The sequence below is a fragment of the Lynx rufus genome, unplaced genomic scaffold, assembly GCF_022079265.1.
Source record: "Lynx rufus isolate CCGP_SWC_20201006 ecotype Redwood Valley unplaced genomic scaffold, mLynRuf1.p SCAF_3, whole genome shotgun sequence".
NCBI classification, from domain to species: domain Eukaryota; kingdom Metazoa; phylum Chordata; class Mammalia; order Carnivora; family Felidae; genus Lynx; species Lynx rufus.
Window position 1 is genome coordinate 118,649,681 of NW_025814845.1, and position 24,323 is coordinate 118,674,003.

At 35.1% G+C, this 24,323-nt stretch overlaps 1 protein-coding gene and 1 non-coding gene across 3 annotated transcripts in view; both read right to left on the bottom strand.

The window, feature by feature from the left end:
• The window catches only part of INPP4B (inositol polyphosphate-4-phosphatase type II B), a 763,493-nt gene that overhangs the window by 423,615 nt on the left and 315,555 nt on the right, over positions 1-24,323 (bottom strand). The gene's annotated exons all lie outside the window — the stretch shown is intronic.
• LOC124521397 (U6 spliceosomal RNA) lies at positions 23,278-23,385 on the bottom strand. Its single transcript, XR_006964494.1, has one exon. It is a non-coding gene; the product is annotated as a U6 spliceosomal RNA (small nuclear RNA).

Consider the following 24,323-nt stretch of genomic DNA (forward strand, 5'->3'; position numbering starts at 1 on the left):
ATGACTTTCATTGAGATTGCTAGTGACAGGGTCTCAGCCTTTCCCTGGTCTCGGGCTTTCCCAACATGCCTCTCCATAACATTGGAAATTATGATACTCTCTTTGAGAATCAGAGAAGATTCTAGAAAAAGCAAAAATAAATTCAGGAGTTCCCTTCTCTCCACAACACACTCTAAGGTTTTTTCCAATTCTGAGTCAAACCAATAGCTAGCACTCTCAGAACCAGGGAGGACAAGCATGAAAGAACACAAATACACCTTCTTCCTTAAAGTACTGGGCTTGGCAAAATTCTGAGGAACTTAACTGAAGTCCAAGGGCAAGGCTCTATACTGTGTCATTCTCAGAAGATTGAATTAATACACTCTGGTGTCTCCTGAACACCAAGGGATAAAGTATATTAGGTGAATTGAGCCTCTCTGCCCTTGAGACCATGTGATTACAGAGATAATTTAGCTGAGTGGCTTCTCAAGGATCAGTTTAATTGTCAATTCTTTCTCTACTCCTTTGATACATACATCTTCTTCTAGTCTCTGGTCAACTTTACAACCCAGGAATGTCTTTCTCAAGATCCTAGGAGCCATCCCTTTGAAATGTAAGTATCAAGAAAGATAGTGCCAAGAAGAAATAGACCCTCTGAATATGTCTATCCCTAGTAAAGAAATTGAATCAATAACAGATATCCTTTCAAAACAGAAAGCAGAAAACAGATGTGTTCACCAGTTAATTCTCCCAAACTCTTAGAAGAAATTATACTAATTTTCCACAATTGCTTTCAGAGGAGAGGAACAGAGGAAATATTTCAGGCCAGCATTACTCTAATACCAAAACCAGGCAAAACATTATAAGAAAAAACTATGGACCAGGGTGGGAGGGCTCAGTAGGTTAAGCATCCAGCTCTTGATTTCAGGTCAGGTCATGATCTCATGGCTCAAGGGCTCGAGCCCTGCATGGGGCTCAGCACTGACAGTACAGGGCTTGCTTGGGATTCTCTCTCTCTCCCTGTCTCTCTGCCCCTCCCCTGCTTGTGTGCTCTCTTTCTCTCAAAATAAATAAATAAAGTTTTAAAAAGAGAAAAAACTACCGACCAATATTTCTTATGAAAATAGATGAAAAAATCCTCAACATAATATTAGCAAATTGAAATTTAAAAAGTATAAAAATAATTATATATCATGACCAGTTAGAATCTATCCCAGATATGCAAGACAGGTTCAATACTCAAAATAAATTAATATAATCCTTAAAATCAATAGGCTGAAGAAGAAAAAAATCATATGGTCATATCAATACAGTAGAAAAGGCATTTGACAAAATTCAACTTCCACTCATGACAAAATATCTCAGCAAGCTAGGAATAGAGGGGAACTTCACCTTGGTAAAAAAAAAAAAGTCTACAAAAATCCTCCAGCTAGCACCATACTTAAGAGTGAAAAACTCAAAGCTTTCCAAGGAACAATGTAAGGATGTCCCTTTTTACCATTCCTTTGCAATATAGTATTGGAAGACTTTGCTAATGTAATAAGGCAAGAAAAGGAAATAAAATATATATAGATTGGAAAGAAACATTTAAGACTGTATTTGTTCATAGATGACATAATAGTCTATGTAGAAAATCTGAAAAAATTGACAAAAAAAGAAACCTTCCTAAATTAGTAAGTGCTTATAGCAAGGTTATAGGATATAAAGTTAATATAGAAAAGACAACTGCTTTCTTATATACAAACAATTTACAAGTACAATCTGAAATTAGAAATGCAATGTCATTTACATTAGCACCCCCTCCCAAATGAAATATTTAGGTATAAATCTAACAAAATATACATGATATGTATGAGAAAAACTATAAAATTCTGATGAACAAAATCAAGAACTAAATACAGGGAGAGATATTCTATGTTTATGGATAGAAAGACTCAATACTCTCAAGATGTCAGTTCTTTCCCAACTTGATTTATAGATTCAATGCAATTCAAATAAGATCCTAGCAAGTTATTTTATGGATATAGACAAACTAATTCTAACATTCATATGAAGACACAAAAGACTAATAGCCATTGCAATATTAAAGGAGAAGAACAAAGTTTGAGGACTGACACTACTTGACTTCAAAACTTACTATAAAGCTACAATAATTAAGACATTATGGTATTGGCAAAATAATGGACAAATACATCAATGAAACAGAATAGAGAGCCCAGAAACAGATCCTTATAAATACAGTTGATTGATCTTTGACAAAGGAACAAAAGCAATACAATGGAGCAAAGAGCACAGCCTCTTTAAGAACTAGTGCTGGAACAACTGGACATCCATATGCCAATAAATAAATAAATAAATAAATAAATAAATAAATAAATAAAAGGAAGGTAAGAAGGAAGGAAGGAACTAACCAGGTACAGACTTCCACACCCTTCACGAAAATTAACTCAAAATGAATCTTAAACCTAAATGTAAAACTCAAAACTATAAAACTCCTAGAGCAGAATATAGGAGAAAATCTAGACCTTGGGTATGGAGATGATATTTTAGATAAACATCACAGACACAATCTAGGAAAGAAATAATTGATAATCTGGACTTCATTAACATTAAAACCTGCTTTGTGAATGGTAATATAAGAATAAGTAGAAGGCAAGCCATAGTCTGGGAGATAAATTTGCAAAAGTCACATCTAATAAAGGACTGTTATCTAAATATACAAAGAACTCTTAAACTTAACAATAAGAAACCAAGTTGATTAAAAAATGGGCAAAAGACCTGAACAGACACTTCATCAAAGAAGATATACAAAAAAACTGGCAAAGAAGCATATGAAAAGATGTTCCACATAATACATCACTATGGAAATGTAAATTAAAATGAGATACCACTACACACCCATTAGAAAAGCCAACATCTGGAATACTGACAGTACCAAATGCTAGCAAGGATGTGCAGAAACAGGAACTTAAGTTTCTTCTGTTTTTTTTCATGGCTTGATAGCTCATTTCTTTTTAGCACTAAATGCTATTCCATTATCTGAATGTACCATGGTTTTCTCCATTCACATACAAAGGACATCTTCATTGCTTTCATGTTTTGGCAAGTATGAATTTTCCTAAGGTGAAGAATAACCTAAATGGGCATTTGAAATGGCTCACCAAGTTGCAGACTTCACTGATAAGAAAAGACATATTCCTAGGCCTGTTGCAATTAAAATTATTCAAGTCTGAAAACAAAGAAAATCACATGAGCTTGAAAACACGAAGAACAAGTTGCCTAAGAGGAAAGAAAACCAGTTTATTAACATAAGCTGCTTTTCTGTTGTTAATCTGTTTCTTTGTCAGTGTAATTTAGAAGACCTCCACCAATAAACCTAAGATAGGTAGAGGAAAAAGTTTTTCCTCTCCTACATCACATTGTACTGTTGAATCAGAAAAAGAAGGCACAGAAAAATGTATAAAATATACTTTATCTTTTAATAATTTTATTAACTTTAATAATTTTAATAATTTATCTTTTAATAATAATAAAAATGCTTACAAATCACATAAACATATTTATATCATTATACAGCCATATAAAGTAGAAACATGGAAGGATAAATATTAGGATGTCACCAAGAATTTCCACACTTGAGGTGATTTGTATGGTGATTGGTGTTGAAGATGAAGGAGAACAAAAAAAAAAAATCAGGCAAAAAAAAAAAAAGAATAGAAAAGAAAACTACTAAAAATTGAAAAAGTATACATATATACAAAATTACACATGAATATAATTTTTCAAAATTAGAAATGGTAATCACTCTCTTGTCTTTATAGCTCTCTCCTCAGTGACTAAGGAAATCTTCTGTGGGTATGTTTAGGAAAAAACAGGGAGGCAGTGGGTCCACAGGCATTAGTACTGGACAACCAGAGTTCGTGTTCAGCCTGGTCACTAACTGGAGGTGGGACTTCCATTGCATTGTTCACTATTCCAAACTCAAAATTTCCTCATTCATGAAGCAAGAGAATACATTTTATTGTGAGAATAAAATGTGACTACTCAATTAAACTGCTTAGCACAGTGCCTGGTACATATTGAGTGCTCAATAAATATTGGCTATTAATATAATTTTTAATGTTTATTTATTTGAGAGAGACAGAAGGGGTGGAGAGGCACAGAGAAGGAGAGAGAGAATTCCAAGCAGGCTCCATGCTTTCAGTGCAGAGCCTGACTCAGGGCTTGATCCCATGACCCTGGGATCATGACCTGAGCCAAAATCAAGAGCTGGACACTCAACCAACTGAGCTCCCCAGGTGCCCCAAGCTATTAATGTCATTTTTATTATACTTACTATAAATGAGTGAAATTTCAGTACCAGTTAGAGAAAATGAGGACATGTGGAAAGCAAGATGATTTTGAGGTTCAAGCATAAGTGATTTGAAATTTTTCTCACATTTTAAATTCTCCTTCCTATGTTTTGATTGGGTACAGCAAAGTTAAAATTTCTTAACATGGTATCAAGATCCCCAAAGCCAATCCCTTACCTAAATGCAATGATTTTCCTATGCCCAGACATTCTATTTGTTTCCCAAACAATTCTTGCAATACCTACTCAAAGAGGTGCCATTTGGATCAAATAGTGAACATGTTAACTCACATTTTTTGATAACCCGTTGGATGCCAGGCACTATTATTATACACAGGAATACTGAGAAGTATGTTCTATTTGTCCCATTTTGCAGATAAAGGAACTAATATTCCCATAGTTTACATGAGTACCAAAAGTTTGTTTTGATGTTAGGTAAGTCTAGTTCCAGTCCCAGGCTTATTCTAACACACTTCATTGTCATTGATGTATATTAGTACTCTATGAGCAATAAATATTCTACAAATTTAAATGTAGCTGGATATTTAAGGGAAAGTTTCAGTTGCCACAGAGTCTTGTCTCAGGTCCTAAAATTGAAGATGGTTGATGATAAATGTTCTTGACACATTCTAAAGAGAGTTACTAGACACCCCTACCCAGACTTGCTGAGATAAATCTAAACCTGTCTTTACCTTCTTTCTTTGTCACCTATCACCAGTTCAACTAAAGTTGGTAAGATAATTGGGCTTTTTAGGAAACTTGCTAGCCTTGAAGAGAGGAAGATTGGGATTTTCACCTCCCCATTTCTAGACTATGTTCAAGAAGCATTCCATTACAGAAAGAGATAGCTATTGGGCATCTAAAACTCAGGGTTTGTGGCAGATTATAAGAGCACTAGACAGGGGAGCACTTTAACCTGTAATGTTTACAACTGTTCCTTCACCTCTGATTCCTACCCCCATTCCAACCATGGAAGACCCATAACAGCAGAGTTGGGAGAAAAAAAGAATTTTAAGAGCAAAATGGAGGAAAAGTGAGCAAATAGATAACACCCTCCCTTCCTTCCCCACTGTTGGTCTGGGGAATTCTTGCGTCAGAATTCAGCTGGAAAGATGGGAGTAGGCTTAAATTGAATTAGAGATGAAAGTTATGATATATGATTCTACTATAATTTTAATATTAGAAAATTCAGTTCTAATACACAATGACTATTCTTCCTGGAAAGATCTGGGATCTTTCTGAGATACTCCCCAGTGGCAGAGATAGGAAATTCAATGAATTTGAATATGCCGTGGCAAGAGAAATAACAAGGCTATTTCATGGTTATGCCTTATTGACTGGTAACATAAGAAACCATTACTTCTCTCTGCCTTTTCCAACATTGCTCACATATGTTACCCTCTTGAAATTCTGCCTAGCATCTGGTCTTGCCTTCTATGGTCATGTTTCCATACCTTTCATAATGTCTCCAGGTAAACTAATATTTTCTTCTGTGCTCCCATAGCCTTAAACCCCATCCATCATTCAATATCATATCCTAGACTATAGTCAGACTCTTGTGAAATAGTGAGTACTTTAAGGGTGTGGAATCTTGCCTTTTAATTCCCAGTGCTTAGTACAATATCTTGTTCATGTTAAATTATCAGTAGCAGCTGATTAAATTACTGTGGAATGAACTGATCATTGAAATCTGTCACAATCCAGGACATTGGCATATCTTCTGTGTCCCAGTACCTCTAGAGAATAAATCTAGAAAACTTCCCCCAGGCAGCAAAACACTTTCTGTTTTTCTGAGCACTTCCCAGGTAGGAGTTAAGACAACTCTGACACAGCTGAACAACTATGAAAATAGAGACCCAGGTGTCATCCATGTATGAAGCAAACAACTATTAGGCTCCTACTCTGTGTTAGGCTTTAGGACTAAAAAATAAGGAAGACAGCACCTGCCCTGTTCTTTTAACCTATAATGTTTACAACTGTTTAAAATGGATCTCAGTTTGGAAAATTGATGATCATCATTTGCTGAGAGCAATGGTAGTTTAAACTCAAAACTGATGAATCTCTGGTTGTAAGTTGTCAGCTCTATAAAATGAAGATATGGAAATTTAGGTAGGCATAAGCAAGGGCAATAAAGCAGGCCATGGAACCAACACCAGATCCTTCCACAGACATATTTAACTGAGTGTGTGTGATGGTTGCATAAATCCCAACCCAACCACTGACTTAAAAATGACATGTCCTAAATTCATCCTAAGTATAAAAGCATCTTTGTAGCCATCACCTGAATGGGTTTGCCATCCTCATCATCTTGACTAAACTTCAGATAGGTTTCTTTCTGACTACAAGCCCCACCCCACCCCCCAACTTCTTTTGTCATAGAATATTTTCTTTAAAACACTTGTAAATTCTTTTCATTAAAAGTTTATTTATTTATTTTAGAGAGATAGAGAGAAAGAGAAAGAGAGAGAGAGGGAAAGAGAGAATCTTAAGGGCTGCATGCCCAGTGCAGAGCCTGATGCAGGGCTCAATCTCACCCACTGTGAGTTCATAACCTGAGCTAAAATCAAGAGTCAGATGCTTACCAGACTGAGGCACCCAGGTCCCCTATAATTGTAAATTATTTTTCTAGTCCTTTAATATGTAAATCTTCTCCAACCCTCTTGCCAGTTTTACAACCCTGAAATATTTTTCTCAAGAATCTACAGGCCATTGTTTTGAAATGTAATCATTAATAAAGATAGTACCCCTATCTCCCAGGCTCTGAGGGTAGGTAGGAGTTGAATTTGCACAAGCATCAATTAGCAAACACAGATGGTCTAATCACACTGCACATGGACCAACCTCCCCACCAAGGTCTCCCAGTACTTTTTCACTAGCTCACCCACAGTCCTTAACAACTCTTTTCCCGTTTGTTTCTGTAGAGTTGGGTTCAATCTTTCTTCCCTATTGCAATACTTTTGATAACATTCTTCCTTGTTTAACTCTGCCTAATGCAATTTTTCCTTGGAAACCTCTGTATAGAACTTTAGCCATAACATAGTGTTGGTAATTGCCATGATTAGTAAAATAATAATAACAATATAATAATAATAATAATAATGATAATAATAATAATAAGACCATTTCTTGACATTATAAACCATGTTTCCCAACCAAGGGTAATTTTTGCCAAAGAAACCACTTGGTAGAGTCTGGAGACATTCTTGGTTGTCACAACTAGGGACAGAGAAAGGAGGAAGTTTGTTATTGGCATGACTACATTTCACAATGCACAGGGGAATCCCTCATAACAAAGAATAATTTAGTGCAAATGTAAATAATACATAGTTGAGAAATCTTGCTATAAACAATCAGGATCCTAAGAGCACTCTTCTCTAGGTCTCAGCCTGGCCAAAGAAATTAGGTTGTGCCAAAAGCCTGCACCAAATTGTTAGATTATAGTTAAAAAAAAAATGGCAGGTAAATAAGAAATAATTATAAATTCGTCTTGAAGATAATATTATTGACAAACATGAGGACCAATAAAATTTAAAGAATATTGAATTATTAAGCTAATACCAAACGACTTTGTATTTTGCATTGGTGTAGAGCATGGTCCACTTGTTGACAGTGTCCAGGTTCTATTACTTCCTAACTGTGACAATGTGAAACAGGTACTCAACTCTCAAGGCTCAGTTTTCTCATGGCTTAAAAGAGGAATCAGGACCCCTGCCTCATAGTACAGTTGTAAAGATGTAGCAATATAATGCAGGTTCACTACTTAGTTTGGTATCTAATTTATAGTAAGCTCTCAGTATATACTAATGATTTTAAAACTGCAGTAAGAAAGGAAAATAGGGATCCCGGAATTGACTACTTAATAAATAAAGGAGGAAATAAGTGACATCTAATTAAGTCCTAAGTTTATCATTAACAATTTTGAGACCAAGCTAACTCTTCAAACACCATTATTTTTATAAGAATTTAAGATCCAGATAATCCAATTTGTAGGCTTGCTGAGGCACTTTGGACTCATAATCACATGAAGGTATTTCCTTGTAAGAATCTAATTAGATGTTTAATTAGCCTATATAGGCTAATGAACTGCCACTCTGCCATTATCTCCTTTAGAGGTTCATCTCAGCCAGTTTAGGTACACAGTAATAACTATGGTTAATCCAATATAGATTGCCACTGCCTCTCACCATCTTGTTGACAAAAGAATGGCTTTCATTAGCCCATCGCTCCCTTGGAGAAATTGCTAAGTTTTCAGATGCTCTCCTAGCTGGCAAGTTAACTCAACAGGTTACCTAATTTATTTTTCATTTACTCAAAAAGCAGTTGTTGCAGCAATAATAAAGAACAGACATATATCTAATTCACTTGTGACACATTGATTTCCTTTTATTTGGCAAGTGCACACACAAAAAAATTAAACACTTTCCCTTCTCCCCTTTCCACATACCTAGAAAACCCGTATCAGGACAAACTGGCTTTAAGTGGTTCTATGTAAATTAATTTGCCTTATATTGTAATGTAAGGCTCTAGTGCATGCTCATCAATTGCACACTGAGTAATAGACTTTAGCTATTATGCCTTATTTTTATTTGTCCCACATTTAGTCCTTCTATTATTTATATTTGTCGTATGCCTTACTGGAAATATGCTAAAGACTATCTGAGTTTCCCAAGAGCCACACTTTAAATTTACAAGTACATTAGTACATGAGAAGTTAAAGCATAAAATCCCTTAAGTCTCCACTCAATAATATACTACTAAATCAATATATAAAGAATGTTTTTTAAATCACCAAACTACAGGAAACTAAGTTTAAAAACAGTGGATGTCTTCCCTTAAATTTTTTAAAACTAATTTCTCCTTTAAATAGACTTGTCAGTTCCAAATTGAACATGACTTGGGTTTCTGAGATCCTGGGAAATGAAGAAAAGCTTGTTTCATTTTCCAGTCTTACATGAAGCAGAGTTGTATTAAAATTTTCAAATTTCTTCCCTCTTCATGAGTTCCGGAGGGTACATTTTGGTTAGTTCAATATGCTATTCCTACTTTGACCCTCTCATAAGTTCATTTTTCAATTTTATCCTAAAATTTTTAGTCAAAGAATAAAACCTTTGAAGTGCTAGTCCTCTCTAATGTACTTTGGAAAGGGAAACATTAAGTGTAATCCCATGAAGTATAGATCAGGACATAATGCTAAGTAGAACTTAAATTATTAAGAGTGGCACAGAATTAACCTTTACAATAACCTTAACATGAGGGCAAATGATCTGTCTGACATTCTATCTAAAAGGGAAAACCTTTTATACTCTGGAAATTATTTATAGATATTGTTTGGAAGGAGGTTTTCTGTAAATTAGTTAGTACCAGTTGTGGATCTGAGTTTACAAAAGTTAGTTTGGAAAACAGTACCATTGTCTAAGTAGGAAAGAATTTTAACAGTTTAAATCAGTGGCTCACAACATTGGCTGCCCATTGAAATTATCTCTGGAGCTTTTAAATACTCCAACACCCAGACTCTACCCCCAGATCAGTTAAATCAATATATCTAGGCTGGGGAACAAGGCAATAATATTTTTTAATTCTCCCCAGGTGATTCCAAAATGCAGCCCAAGTTAAAAACCAATGCTTTAAAGAAATGGAAGTTTTAATAAAAATTACCACTGTAACATAGAGTTAAATGTAATATATGGATATATTTTCATAAGTGAAAATACAATTAGAGTAGAAGAAAGAATTATCTCCCACCCCCTAACTGCATTTAGAATGAGGTTTAAAGCCATTACTAAAGTAGATTCTTAATTTTTTTCTGCTTTTCTTGTGACACTCCAGCAAAACATTTAGATCATTTATACATGTGTATATGTAAGTTGATGCAATTTGATTTGATATAGCTATTTATACGACTCTAAAAAGTGAAGGTAAATATTAATTCAATTGACTCTGAATGAAACAGAAGATTCAGTCACTGTATACAGTGACCTACATTTACCTATAGGTAACTTTTTTCCTCAAATGTAGAACAAAAATATGAAATTTGTTATATAAGAATATCATAGTATAACAGAAGAAATCACTTTTGGCTCCATATATTAAATCTCATAAAACAATGCCATGACTAGTATATTAACTTATTAAGGAGTTGAACAAGTTTTAGCACCACACTAGGCCCTGGAGATACAAAGTTTCTGAAAAAAACATGGCTCCTGCCCTCGTTGATGTACAGTCCAGCTGGTTGACTTGTAAGCCAGGCTAAAGGTTTTTATTCTTTGTTTTATGAATATAATTTATTGTCAAATTGGCTAACATACAACACCCAGTGCTCATCCCAAAAAGTGCCCTCCTCAATACTCATCACCCATTTCCCCCTCTCCCCCACCCCCCATCCACCCTCAGTTTGTTCTCTGTATTTAAGAATCCCTTATGGTTTGTCTCCCTCTCTCTCTGTAACTATTGTTTCCCCTTCCCTATCTATACAGCCACCATACACCCAAGACATTATTAAACATTAGTAGTATATCAACTTCCAAATGAATTACCATCTGTCTATCCTAACACATTTTCAGAGCATCTTGGTTGATATTCTATGACTTTCTTTATATCCTATTTTTTTGAAGACCAAGAAAAGATTGATAATGTAAATATTACTTGTTAAATTTGTAGGTTTATGCAAATATATATATATATATATATATATACATATAATATGATTCTAATATCCAGCCCCCCTGTTTTTGTTTCTTTATTGAAGAAACAGATAAAAAAATAAATAAATAAACAAGATAATTTCACAGAGTTATTCTTGTTTTAACACTCATGGGATTCCGAAACTAGATTTGGAGCTGGTTAGAGAGAGGAGGTGCTCAGAAAGATATCCACTTCCAAGTAGAAAATGTTTGGTCTGAGATTTGAATGATAAGCAGGCATCAGCCTTGTGAAATGCTCAAGCATATGCAAATGCAAGAAGAGTGGACTAATGCTACCTTCCAGGAAATTCTTAATTACCTGGAACGGATCTTCATGAAGGTACAGGCAAAAAGTAAGCAAGCCTTGAAAATGTCACTTCCTTGCAAATCGTCATATGGTTTCCCTTGAATCAGATCTCAAGCTTTGTTCATCTTTTCCTCAAAAGCCACATAGAGACCAATTTTTTACTTCTCACCAATCAAAAGAGAACTGATATAACCAAATTGCTCCTCAAATTTCTAAGCAAAGATATAGTTAGAACATATGATAGAATTAAACTTTGTGCTGCCCTTTATTTTTACCATGAATTTTCTATGATTACTGACATTTCAAATTTGTGTTACTAGTATTGTTGTTGATAATCTTAGAGCTGAAATGTTCCAGCCTGTACAAGTGGCTTAATATTGGAGTTAAGAACATCGGCTATGGAGAGATTCTAACAGTTAAGACTTTACCTAAGGCACTTAGGCTGACCACAATTTCCTTATTCCGATAATAATAATGTGAGGGTGTGTTTGTTTGTTCTTAGAGAGCATGAGCCTGGGAGAGAGGCAGAGAGAGAGAATCCCAAGCAGGCTCCATGCTCTCTGCAGGGTGTGACCCAAGGCTTGATCCCACGACCCTGGGATCATGACCTGAGCCAAAGTCAAGAGTCTGATGCTTAACCGACTGAGCCACCCAGGTGCCCCAATAATATGAGTTTTAAAAGAGGTGGTGCAGAGAACTCAGTTTAGAGTCTTACATGACAAGCCTAAGGAAGGTAGTGGGGAGAGAGATTGAAAGAGATTGAGGGGGGAGGCGCAGAGGAGAAACCACACATGCACACACATACATATACATATACATGCTTTGAGATTATTTTAAATATTGTGTGCATAAATGTTTTAGTAACAAAAACAAGGCTTCTTTTAGTTATGTCCTCAATGGCCTCCTGAAAGTGTATTGCTTAGAAGGCTGCATGTGTTCTACTGACCAAGGAGGACAGTCCATCAATTTTTACTTGGATGGATTATATACTGTGAGGTTTGGGAAACTTAAACTCCTAAACTCCATTAACTCTTGGTCACGGATGTGATGTCAAATTTCAAACAATCACAGTTGGGCGTGAAAAAGAAATGCCGAGGGTCTTCTCAAATCTTCTCAGTGTTTCCTTCTATTCTCAAAGTTCCCGCTGGGGGACTCCCTCCACACTTAACACATGTATATTCAGGGAAGACCAGCTGAGGCCCAGCACTCCACATTTGAAACAGAACTCCCAAAGGCAGTGGGATGACAGAGTCCTGCCTCCAAGGAAAGGAGGGAATTCAGAAAGAAACTAATAAAGTAGCTTTCACACTGTCCTTCTCAGAAACCCAACACCCCTCAGTAGGAGTTACTTAGGAGTGGGGAAAAGAGGGCTAATCATGTGGGCTTGAACCAGAAAGCTCCATTTTCCTGTGATATGTATGAATATAAGCATGTGATGATCAAAGTGCTCCATGGCTGAACAAAAGCTTGTAAACCACTGAGCCAGTAAATGTGAAGGCCCTTTGTAAACTGTAATGTGATTTACAAAAGCTAGTTGTTAATATTATTAATCCTGTTTCTTGGTTCTTGTGAAAATTTAAATGCTTTGTTTTATTGGGAAATTGTTTAATTAGATAATAAATCTCAAGAAAAGGCATTGTTCCAAGTCAAAGATTTATTCCTGACTCTACCAATCTGTGCAGCAAGTACATTTAAAATGTTTCCTAAAGAGATTCATTTAGTGGAGGAAACTGGAGCACTTGACTAAACTTTTCCATCACAAATTTAATTGACATGGGGTCAACCCAGTCAGTCATCTTCTGGAGTGAAGAAATTCACCACCCTTTCTGGATGTTATGAGAATCTTCAGGGAAATGTTTCCTGCCTCCTTTGGTTACAAGTGAGGCCCCTAAGGATCTCCATTTGATTACTGCAACCTACATTTTTAATCCCAGGTTATAGCCACACACTAAAGGGATATTGAAAAATAATAACAACAGGAATCCAAGTTGACTCAATATACATTATTTGTCCTAAAAATGAGCATTACAATTATAGAATACTGTGTGGGACTTAAGTCAATAATAATAACAAAGTCATGTAATGCTTACTATACCCTGGAAAATTGTCTAAGTGCTTTACATATATTAGTTCATTTATTCCTCACAACAACAACCTTATGGACTTAGCACCATAATTATCTTCTTTAATGATACAGCCTAGAAAGAGTAAGTCAACTGCCAGAGGTCAATGTTGGAGCTAGGATTCAAACCCAGGCAAAAGTTTTGAGAGATAATCACACAATGTTTTAATTTTTAGTTTCAGCAAGATGAGGAAGGAGAGCATATATTTTTAAGTGAATTCTGTCAATTATAAGTATGTGCTTGATATCTTCCTTTTGCCCCTTTTGCCCCTCTGAATCTGCATCCCACATTCTTCTGTCATGCTCTGTGCTCCAGAGTCTGACCTATATGGACAGCATCATTAGGCTTCCAGCTGGATTTGGTACTAGAGATTAGAGATCAAGAGAAGAGTGAGGACAGCATATTTATTTTCCTGTTTCCTCCCAGTAAGGTCACTACTGGTCAGCTGCATCCCTCTGTTGAAACCACAGCACTTCAAATGACTCATTTCACTCTGGATTCTGCTACCTCTCCCTTTCTCTGCCCCTAAATACCTAAACATAACAACAGCTCTTTACTAGTGCAGTTTCTAGGACACTGAACCATATTTGTTATTTTCCCTAAATCCTGATCACATCTTTGTAAATAGGCTTGTTATTAAACTTTCCTCAAATTAGGAATCTGAGCAGAAATTCATCGTTTTATCTAGTTTACAAATGACTTGACAAAAAACAAATGCAGAATAACCCTCACTATCCCCACTTTCCACCCTCTACAAAATAGACCCAGGAAGTAAATTCTAGAGTTATCCAAAGAGAGCTCCATTACTCCTACTACATGTCTATATGAAAATTATTTTTTTAAATTTTATTGATTTTTGTAAGCAGCCAGGAATTGAAGACTATAAATAGAAACATATTTTTATTCCAATAATAGTCATTGGTCTATTAAAGTATCCTGAGTGTCAAGGAGCAAGGCAGTAACAGACCTATTCATGCTGGGTGTTGATCTCTTTGAGGTGAATGACCTTACTGAAGCCTTGACTCAGGTGTCATAAATCAGACACTTAGCCTAATTAAGTATAAAAATACCTGATGCTTTGCAGCTGATAATACTGGACACTGGCTTCCTGGAACCAGGTAGTAAAATATATCTAGGAAATGTGATCCCATGGTGCATAAAGATACCAGGTGCATCCTTGTTTCCCCTTCAATCTAATTAGCCATTCATCAGAAACAATATATGTTTGTGACTACATCTTGCCCTCAAAGACAGTGAGCATCTGAACCAACCTTAACATCTCTTATTCAAAACACCTCAATCTGATCTTTTCTTTTAGTTGAACAGCTCATCCTGTGGTGTAAATAGAGATTGTTTCCATTGAAAAAGATGTAAGAACAACATCCTGAGCCATAATTCTGAAAACTATGGTTACCTGCCCTCTCTTCTCCCTTAATCCACCTTAACAGTGTGATAATTCTTCACTGTTCCACTCCTGGTTTTCACGTTGAAGGTCTACCTACAATTCAGCTGACTTGGTTAGAATGATGCATTTCCTTTTACTGTGACTTGATGTTCATAAAGTTAAATGTGCTTGGAGGTAAATTACTGTCTTTGTTTACAAACCTCATTGTTTCATCATCAGAATGTGTCACAAAAGTCTTAAAACCTATGAACTTGTACACCTACCGTGGAATAGATGCAACATATTGACATCTCTTTGAATCACAGTTTCATAGAACAATGGCTGGAGATGGATGCAAATACATTGACCCATTTCATTAATAAGTATCTGGGGAATCTCTTGGGTTACTTCTGGACTGGCAGGAAGCAATGACTATGACCAAAGATTAAAAGACAAGAAACCTGGATTTTCCTTTTCTAATTCTAGCTCTGTCACCTTCTTATGTATGACACTAGAGCTGCCCCACCATAGAATAACAACGTTCTTCATGACCTAAATTTCAAAGTCATTGGCATGAATAAAACTGTTTTAGATGTACAGACAGTAATATAAAAAAACCTTGTGCTACTTCACCTTGCAGAAATCAGTCAGAAATTATTTTAAGTGATTGAGATACTCATTGTCCTGAAACAAAGTCAAGATACAGTGTTTTATTCAAATTATACATGCTATTTCTTTTTCTCCTTACCTATAGTAGCCAGAGTCTAGGGTGTTCTCCTCCAATAACCATCACTTTCTGATATTCACACATTCACATAGTTCTCTCCCACATTGGATACCTGTATATCCAATAAGATATTGCAGAAACAATATTATGTGATTTCCCAAGTTAGTTCATAAAAGCCATTTGGCTTCTGCCTTGTTCTTACATCACTCACTCTGGGAGAAACCAGTGAATATTCCCATGTGAATAGGGATATATACCACATGGTGAGAAAGTGATACCTCCTATTGGAAGTCAGCCTGCCAGTCATGTGATTAAGCCATCGTGGAAGTGGATATTCACACCCCAGTCAAGCCTTCACATGAATGCAACTCCAACTTACAGGTTGACTGTAACTTCATGAAAAATCCCAAGCCAGAATCACGCAGCTAAGCTACTCCTAAATTTTAAATCTACAGAAACTGTATAAGATAATAAATGCTTGCTGGTAGAAGTAACAAGGATTTGGGGAGGTAACTTGCTATGCAGCAATAGATAACTAAATACTAACTAAATAGATAACTAAAATACTCTTCATTCTGATTTTCTTTTATACAGGGTTTACCTTTCCCCCCAACCCGACACACACACCCATTTCTCAAGCAGGAACTCCACATAGGTATGGCAAAATGGCTAGGAGCAACAGGAGGGCATGCCCACTTTGACAAGGACACAATTTTAGAGAATTAATACTCTAAGATATACATGTCCATAGTTGTACCTGTACAAATAATAAAGGTCCATCTGAAAAATGTCCTCATCCAAGCAATTGTTTACAAAAATAAATGCTGTATATTTATCTTCATAATGTATATATAACTCTATTTTGTTTGTAACAGAGTAGATTATTCCATTGTCTTATAATAGCATAAATGCTATCATTAGAATACTGGTGATATCATTTTATTACTCAGACAGTTATGAGTAGTGAGTTAATGTCTTGTCCTGCCATTAATTCCTGTTAACTGCCAGAATTGAGTCATATTATTTCAGTTGATAGTGAAACAAGTGAGTTAGACTGTTAAGAGGAACATCTGGCTAATATACTGCAAAGGTCTAGCAGTGGACTTAAACCAAATAGGAGTTTCTTCAGTGGCAGAAAATTTTCAAACAATTTTTAACTGTAACGTTACTCTGACTAGTGATTATATGATACAAAGAGTGCTAAAGTACTAACCTACCAGAAGTACCCAAAGCAGATAATGTATCATTCCTCCCCACTTGCCTTCCCCTCTCTATAAAATCAACTTATCATTAACATTTCAGTTCAATTTTAGAAGGTAATAAAATTAAAGAGGATACACATTTACTGGTTATATCACTATACTTTTAAGATTAAAATAACAAAACAGGGGCACCTGGGTGGCTCGGTCGGTTGAGCAGCCAACATCGGCTCAGGTCATGATCTCACGGTTTGTGAGTTCGAGCTCTGCGTCAGCCTCTGTGTTGACAGCTCAGAGCCTGGAGCCTGCTTCGAATTCTGTGTCTCCCTCTCTCTCTCTGCTCCTCCCCTCTTGCTCTCTATGTCTTTCTCTCAAAAATAAATAAACATTAAAAAATATTTTTTAATAAATAAAATAACAAAACAGATGAAAAATCACATCTCTAAAAACTTTTAGGTACTTGTATAATTTTTTGGCAAAACTACTTAAAAACTGTTTTCTGCATTAGATTCCAACATCATAATAAGTCTGAAAACACAGACTACTTTCTTATTATTGATGTGAATTTCTGTTAGGAAAAATCAGAATTCTAAATAAACCTAAATAATATTCAAGTTATTGAATTATACTTCACATGGGATTTTACTGTATACACATTTAGTTTCTGCGAAGGGCAAAAATTTTCCTTTATATAAAACAATTTTTAAAGAGTTATAAGAATTATAATAAAATGAAAAATGCAAAAAGAATGAGATTCAGGTATTTTATCTTTAAGCAAATAGCAGCAAATTTTACCAAATATAAAAGAGTATAAATGGTAATGGTTATGAAATGAGAATCACAAAGTACTTTCCTAAAACACTCAAATGGACAAGGGTCAACTTACTAACTCTTGGTACTAGATCTTACATATCTACTTTAAAATTTTGATATTTCCATTTAATATCTGTAATTTTTATATTTGTAAATTATTAAAAGGGTAGATATAAGGGAAATTCATTTCTGATATTTAAGTTGGCTAACAGTACCTTAGGTGTGGGCAATAAAAAATAAAGTGTAAGTCAACAAATTTTTGATTAATCAATTTTATTCATTGTGCCAAAATTATATCCGTGTGAACCAAGGAGATATACCTAGTATTTACAATTATTCATATGAATTATTTAATAAAATTGTGAATAGATTTATGCTCAATATAATTTCAAAAGGGTTGAGAAAGCATTCTCTGAGAAATCATTCATGATTTAATTGAGAAATCTTATGCATTGGATTGTATATATTATGAAACTATCATTTCTCTTTAGATATTTCATAATACCTGTTGAATGATGTGAATGAATAAATGAAGAAAGGAATTTTCCAGCAATTAGTTCTGGCAATGTTTTGCCATCAATACACTCCATTTGTTTAAAAACTACTGTTACCATTGTGTTGATCTTTATGTTCTTGAGTTTTGCTTTTTATTTCCATATAAAATTGTGTGCAAGGATTACTTTCACTACTTCCTCCCTCCCAGAAACCTACACTGCATGTAATGGTCTGCACCATAATTTCTCAGAAAAATCAAGTTATCAAAGTATTTTATATATATATATATATATATATAAAATATATATATATATGACATGTTTAGCCAAAAGGAGTAAGACAGGTCTTAATATCAAGGAGATGGAGACTATAACCAGAGAAATCAAGTTAAATTACATGAAACAATTAGAGGAAGTTGAGTGCTATGATGTATAACAGCATTTCCCAAAAGATCTTTGAGGTGTTAAAAGATGTTTTATTAAAAAAAAAAAAAAAGGCTTCTACAGTCAAGTAAGTTTGGGAATTACTTTATAAGACATTACCCTCTTGGCAATTCACAATGTCCATTAGCATATTAATGACTGAAAAGTTTTGTAGCAAAGAAAATGGTTGTATTTTGACTAAGCTAGACTATTCAAAATTTCTTTCACTATGGAAGCCTTTGTTAAAATGCTCCCTTTTTGATCATAAAGATTTTATACAAAGAGAAAAAAATAACAACTATTTACCACATTAATTTAACAAGTATTAGCATTTTGCCATATTTGGGTCAGATTTTTTTTAAATTTTTTTAAGGTTTTCATTTATTTTTGAGACAGAGAGAGACAGAGCATGAGCGGGGGAGGGGCAGAGAGAGAGGGGAGACAAGAATCCAAAGCAGGCTCCAGGCTCTGAGCCGTCAGCACAGAGCCTGATGTGGGGCTCGAACTCACAGACTGTGAGATCATGACCTGAGCTGAAGTCGGAGATTTAACCGACTGAGCCACCCAGGTGTCCCTGAAGAGAAAAAAATAACAACTATTTACCACATTAATTTAACAAGTATTAGCATTTTGCAATATTTGGTTCAGATTTTTTAATCTAAATAATAAACAGAAGATCACTTATACAATTAAGGCCAACCCATATCCCTTTTTCCTCCTCCTTCCCCCAGTGGTTACTATCATCCCGAAACTGGTATATATTCTTCTTGTTCATATATTTACTTTAACTGATATGTTTGTATTCACAAACAATATGTAGGATTTCTACATGTGTTGCAGGTTTAAAAAAATAGAATTTTTGTATACATTGTGATTTACTAATTTTATTCAACATTATGTTTATGAGATGGATCCATTATAATGCATATAGGTTTAGTTTATCTGTTTTAACTGAGTAATTGTGTTCTTTGTATAAATAGACCACAAAAATTAGTTATCCAATAACCTATTAAGAACATATGGTTTGCTCTCAGTGTTTTCCTATTCAAACAATGTTGTGGTAAACATCCTTGCACATACATCCTTGTGTGTCTGTTGAAGAGATATTTTAGAGTATATATCTAGAGGTAGAATTAATAAGTTATAGGTACCTACATTATCAACTTTAGTAGATACCTCAAACTTCTCTCCAAAGTAATTAAACTCATTTACACATCAACTAGCATACTAAGGGATAGACTCAAATCTCTGCAAAGGCTCAGACACACTAATCTGATATGTTTGGAATTATATTGTGCTTATATACAACATTAGTTTCCCTTATTATTTTTGAATTCTGAACATATTTTCTTAAACATATTAGCCATCCTTTTTCCTCTTTTGTGAATCATGAAGATTTGACAGAGTTAATTATATATTTCCTTAACTAACATTTCATTGTTCAAATTCACTGCAAATAGCCCCTGATTTATGGTTTAACTATCATTTTTTAAATCTTATTTTTAATTTTCACAAGTGTTTATGTTTACCATTTGTGTGACATTTGTACCACAGTGTTTTATGTTTTATTTAAAATTTTTCAGTTTTGTTTTTCACATTGAAGATTTTATTCCATCTGCTATTTATTTGTGTATTGTATCATACAAGCATTTGATTGTCCCAGTGACATTTCTTGATTAATCTATCCTCTCTGTACTGATTGCTAATACCACCACATCATATACTAAGTTGTAATACAGAGGAGATATTAATAGTTGAGAGAAGGGAGTGGGCTCACTATTGCACTGGGCTAATCATACATGAGGGACTGCATGAAAGAGGTGGCCTTCAGGTAGGGTCTGAATACTAGATGGACATAAAGACATGGGATTTGGTGTTATTTATATCATTTCTGTAACACTCACTGCAGGTGAATTAATCTTACTGCAAATGAATTTCTTTCCTTGTAGGTGGGGATAATACAGATCACCTAGTAGCATTATTTAATGATATAATATATGTTAAGGTGGTTACTCTATTGTCTTGACTATAGTAGGTGTTCAAAGTAATTAGGAGTAGTGATTGTAGTTTCTGTTGTTGCCAGCAATAGTGCTAGGAATGGTCATAGTATTTGATTAGATTGGTAGCTTTCAGTTAAAAAGCTAAAACAAAATCTAAATGCTCAATGTCACTCTTCATCAAGGAAATACAAATCAAAACCACACTGAGATACCACCTCACATGGGTCAGAGTGGCTAAATGAACAAATCAGGAGACTATAGATGCTGGAGAGGATGTGGAGAAACTGGAACCCTCTTGCACTGTTGGTGGGAATGCAAACTGGTGCAGCCACTTTGGAAAACAGTGTGGAGGTTCCTCAAAAAATTAAAAATAGATTTATCCTATGACCCAGAAATAGCACTGCTAAGAATTTACCCAAGGGATACAGGAGTGCTGATGAATTGGGACACATGTACCCCAATGTGTATAGCAGCACTTTCAACAATAGCCAAATTATGGAAAGAGCCTAAATGTCCACTAACTGACAAACGGATAAAGATGTGGTTTATATACAATGGAATACTACTTGGCAATGAGAAAGAATGAAATATGGCCTTTTGTAGCAACGTGGATGGAACTGGCGGGTATTATGCTAAGTGAAATAAGTCAGGCAGAGAAAGAAAGATATCATATGTTTTCACTTCTATGTGGATCCTGAGAAACTTACCAGAAGACCATGGGGGAGGGGAAGGGGGAAAAAAAGTTACAGAGAGGGAAGGAGGCAAACCATAAAAGCCTCTTAAATACTTAGAACAAACTGAGGGTTGATGGGGGGTGGGGGAGAGGGGAAAGGGGGTGATGGGCATTGAGGAGGGCACCTGTTGGGATGAGCACTGGGTGTTGTATGGAAACCAATTTGACAATAAAATATATATAAAAAAAATAAAGGGAATTCTTAGGAAAGCAAAGACAGAACTGGGGAATTGTCGGACTATAAGGTAAGAATTAGAGATGACTCCAAGCTGTGGTTTAGAAGACAAGATGTAGGGGGAATTGGAGATATTAGTTTAGGACGGAGGTTCTCAAAGGGTGGCCCCAGCAGCAATTCCTGTGAACTTGTTAGAAATGCAAATTCAAGACCCCAGACTCACTGATTCAGATACTTGGACTGACATATGGTCTAGTAATCTCTGTTTTAACAACCCCTACCCACTTGCCCATCATTCTGATGATGTTCAAGTTTGAGACCCACTGGTTTGGAACACAATGAGTAAGAGGGGGTGCTGAGAAACCAGGTGAACATAGTGTATGAAGAAGTGTCAGAGCTGAAGATACAGAGTTCTCACTTAGAGGGCTAAGATTCTCCTTTTCTAATGCCTTTCCTTGCTTCTAGTTATTGGCTTTATTACACTGAATGGCTTCCCAATCTTAGAATCATTTCTCAGCATTCAGGTTCTCTCTGTCGTCCACCTACTGGGTAAAGCAATGCTAAGTTTACAACCCTTAATCACTCTCTGTCCTTCCCACGATTTCTCTCCTGCATCTTTCTCCTCCTGTTTTCAGCTTGGAGGCTCCTCACGGAGGGGAATTTGTCTGGCACAATTTCATCCAACATTAAATACCATGTACACTGACAGAGTTTTATAAATAATAAATGAGGGTAGTAATAGCCTAGATCCCAGCTTTTAATAGTAGGAATCCCTGGCCATTAAATATAAAACAGTTATCAATATATGTATATCTAGTGACCCTTCTCTGACCCGTGAAATATAGAAGCCTGCAAGGAACATTCTGTAACATTTAAGAGCACTTTTATTTTTCTAATTTCATCTTAAAATCAATAGGTATAAGTGTGAAGAAGAGATGAGCAGTAGCCAGCCACAGAAAACATATACCTATGTTCAGATTTTCCCATTGTATATTTAGCGAGTTTATTCGATTCTTCGGTAGAAATCAAGGTGGGGAAAGAATGAGAGATCTCACTATAACAGCCTATCAGAGATCTGGCTAGTGTATTACTTTTGGCCATAATGTGTCAATCAGCTGCAAAGGATCAGCTCAGCCACAGTGACAGGGATCAATTGTGTAGAGCTCTGAGATAAGTTAATCTACCGTGACATGCTCTAAAGTAGGATGCATAAGGGAATACCACCTGCATTTTAAACTAGTGCTGACTGCCTTGTAACATCTGGGGATCCATGTTTAATAAAGCAAAATTGATCTTCAGGAACTTGAAACATATTACCCCTATTATTTAAAAACACAAGATAATTCTGGTGTGTTTCTTATTTCATTTTTATTTTGATTTATAATTTATATGTATATTTGCATATATAAATATATCCTATAAAACATATAGGATAGAATGTAAAAGGTAGACCAATAAAATGTATCTTTTATTATCAATATATATAACATGTTTAACAATATAAATAAAATTAACAGTGAAAAAACTTTTACTTTTTAAAAATACTTTGGATAATTGAATACTGCTGCCTTTGCAATGTGAAATCATGATTCTTCACAGTAAAATCAATGCACTTTGGAGTTTAATTTATCTACAAGCACAAGCAGAAGTTTGAAAGCAAGCTCTAGGGTTGAAATTGCCCATTAATATTGTTAAGGAAAATTTAAAATATACCCATATGAATTTAAATGCATGTAAAGAAAGAAAACACATAAAACAGGTAGCCATGGTTTTCTCTTAGTGGCAAGATAATGCATAATTTTTCATTCATACATATTTATTTTCTAAATTCCCTATCATAAGGAAGTATTATTATTATCCATTACAGTACCAGTGTGAGTAATAACACGATACAAAGGAAATATGTCCTTGGATTTCCATGTCATCTTTGCACAGGGGCCATGCCAATCTTCTCTGCATTGTTTCAATTTTCGTATATGTGCTGCCAAAGTGAGCATGAAATATGTACTTGGAAATAGTTGCAATATCCACCTTATTTAAGCTGTACCAGATTCCTACTTACAGAACTCATAACAAACACATACATACCCACAAACATATACCCAAAAACATATTAACATTCCCTTTCTTAATGATTAATAGATAAGATGCCAATACCAGCAGCAGCAAGTAACACTGAGAATCAACACTGTTCTCTTTATATATATAATCCTGGATGGATAGTAAAAATGGGTGTGAAGTGATGTTTCAGCAGCCCTGAATTGATAAAGCAGACTCAAACATGTGCATGTCCTCCAAAGGCAGAATTTCAAAACCTTATAAAAACCACTTTTATTTTTTAAATGAAGAGTATTTTGCATTGCCTTTCCTTAGGCAGTTTTACTATGTTGTAACACATAGACAAAGGATGGAAAAGTAACAATTCATCTGACGTGATAATTGGGATAGTCTGTCTATATTAGCAGCTCTGAAGTATATTCCTCAGATCCCTTAGGGGAGCCTAGGAAACCTTTAAGGAGTCCTGTGAAATCAAAGCAATTAATATATTATTTTCTTTTACTATGTTGGCATTCGCACTGATGGTACAAATACGATGGTGGGTAACATTACTGGGTACTTAGAACAAATCGAGGGAGTAGAACTAAGCGGTACTAGCAGACTTTGTATATTTCATCACCAGGCACTAAAATTCCAGTTTTACCTAAGAACATCTTTGATGAATTGGTAAAAATTCATAATTTTATTAAATCTTGGAACTTAAGGACACACCTTAATATTCATTCTGTGTGACAAAAATTAAACATATATATAAAGTACTTCTATATAATGAAGTAGATAGCTATGTTAGTGATCTATTTCTATAATAAATTACCCTAAAACCTAGCAGCTTAAAACAACATACATTTATTATCTCAGTTTCTGTGGGTCAGAAATT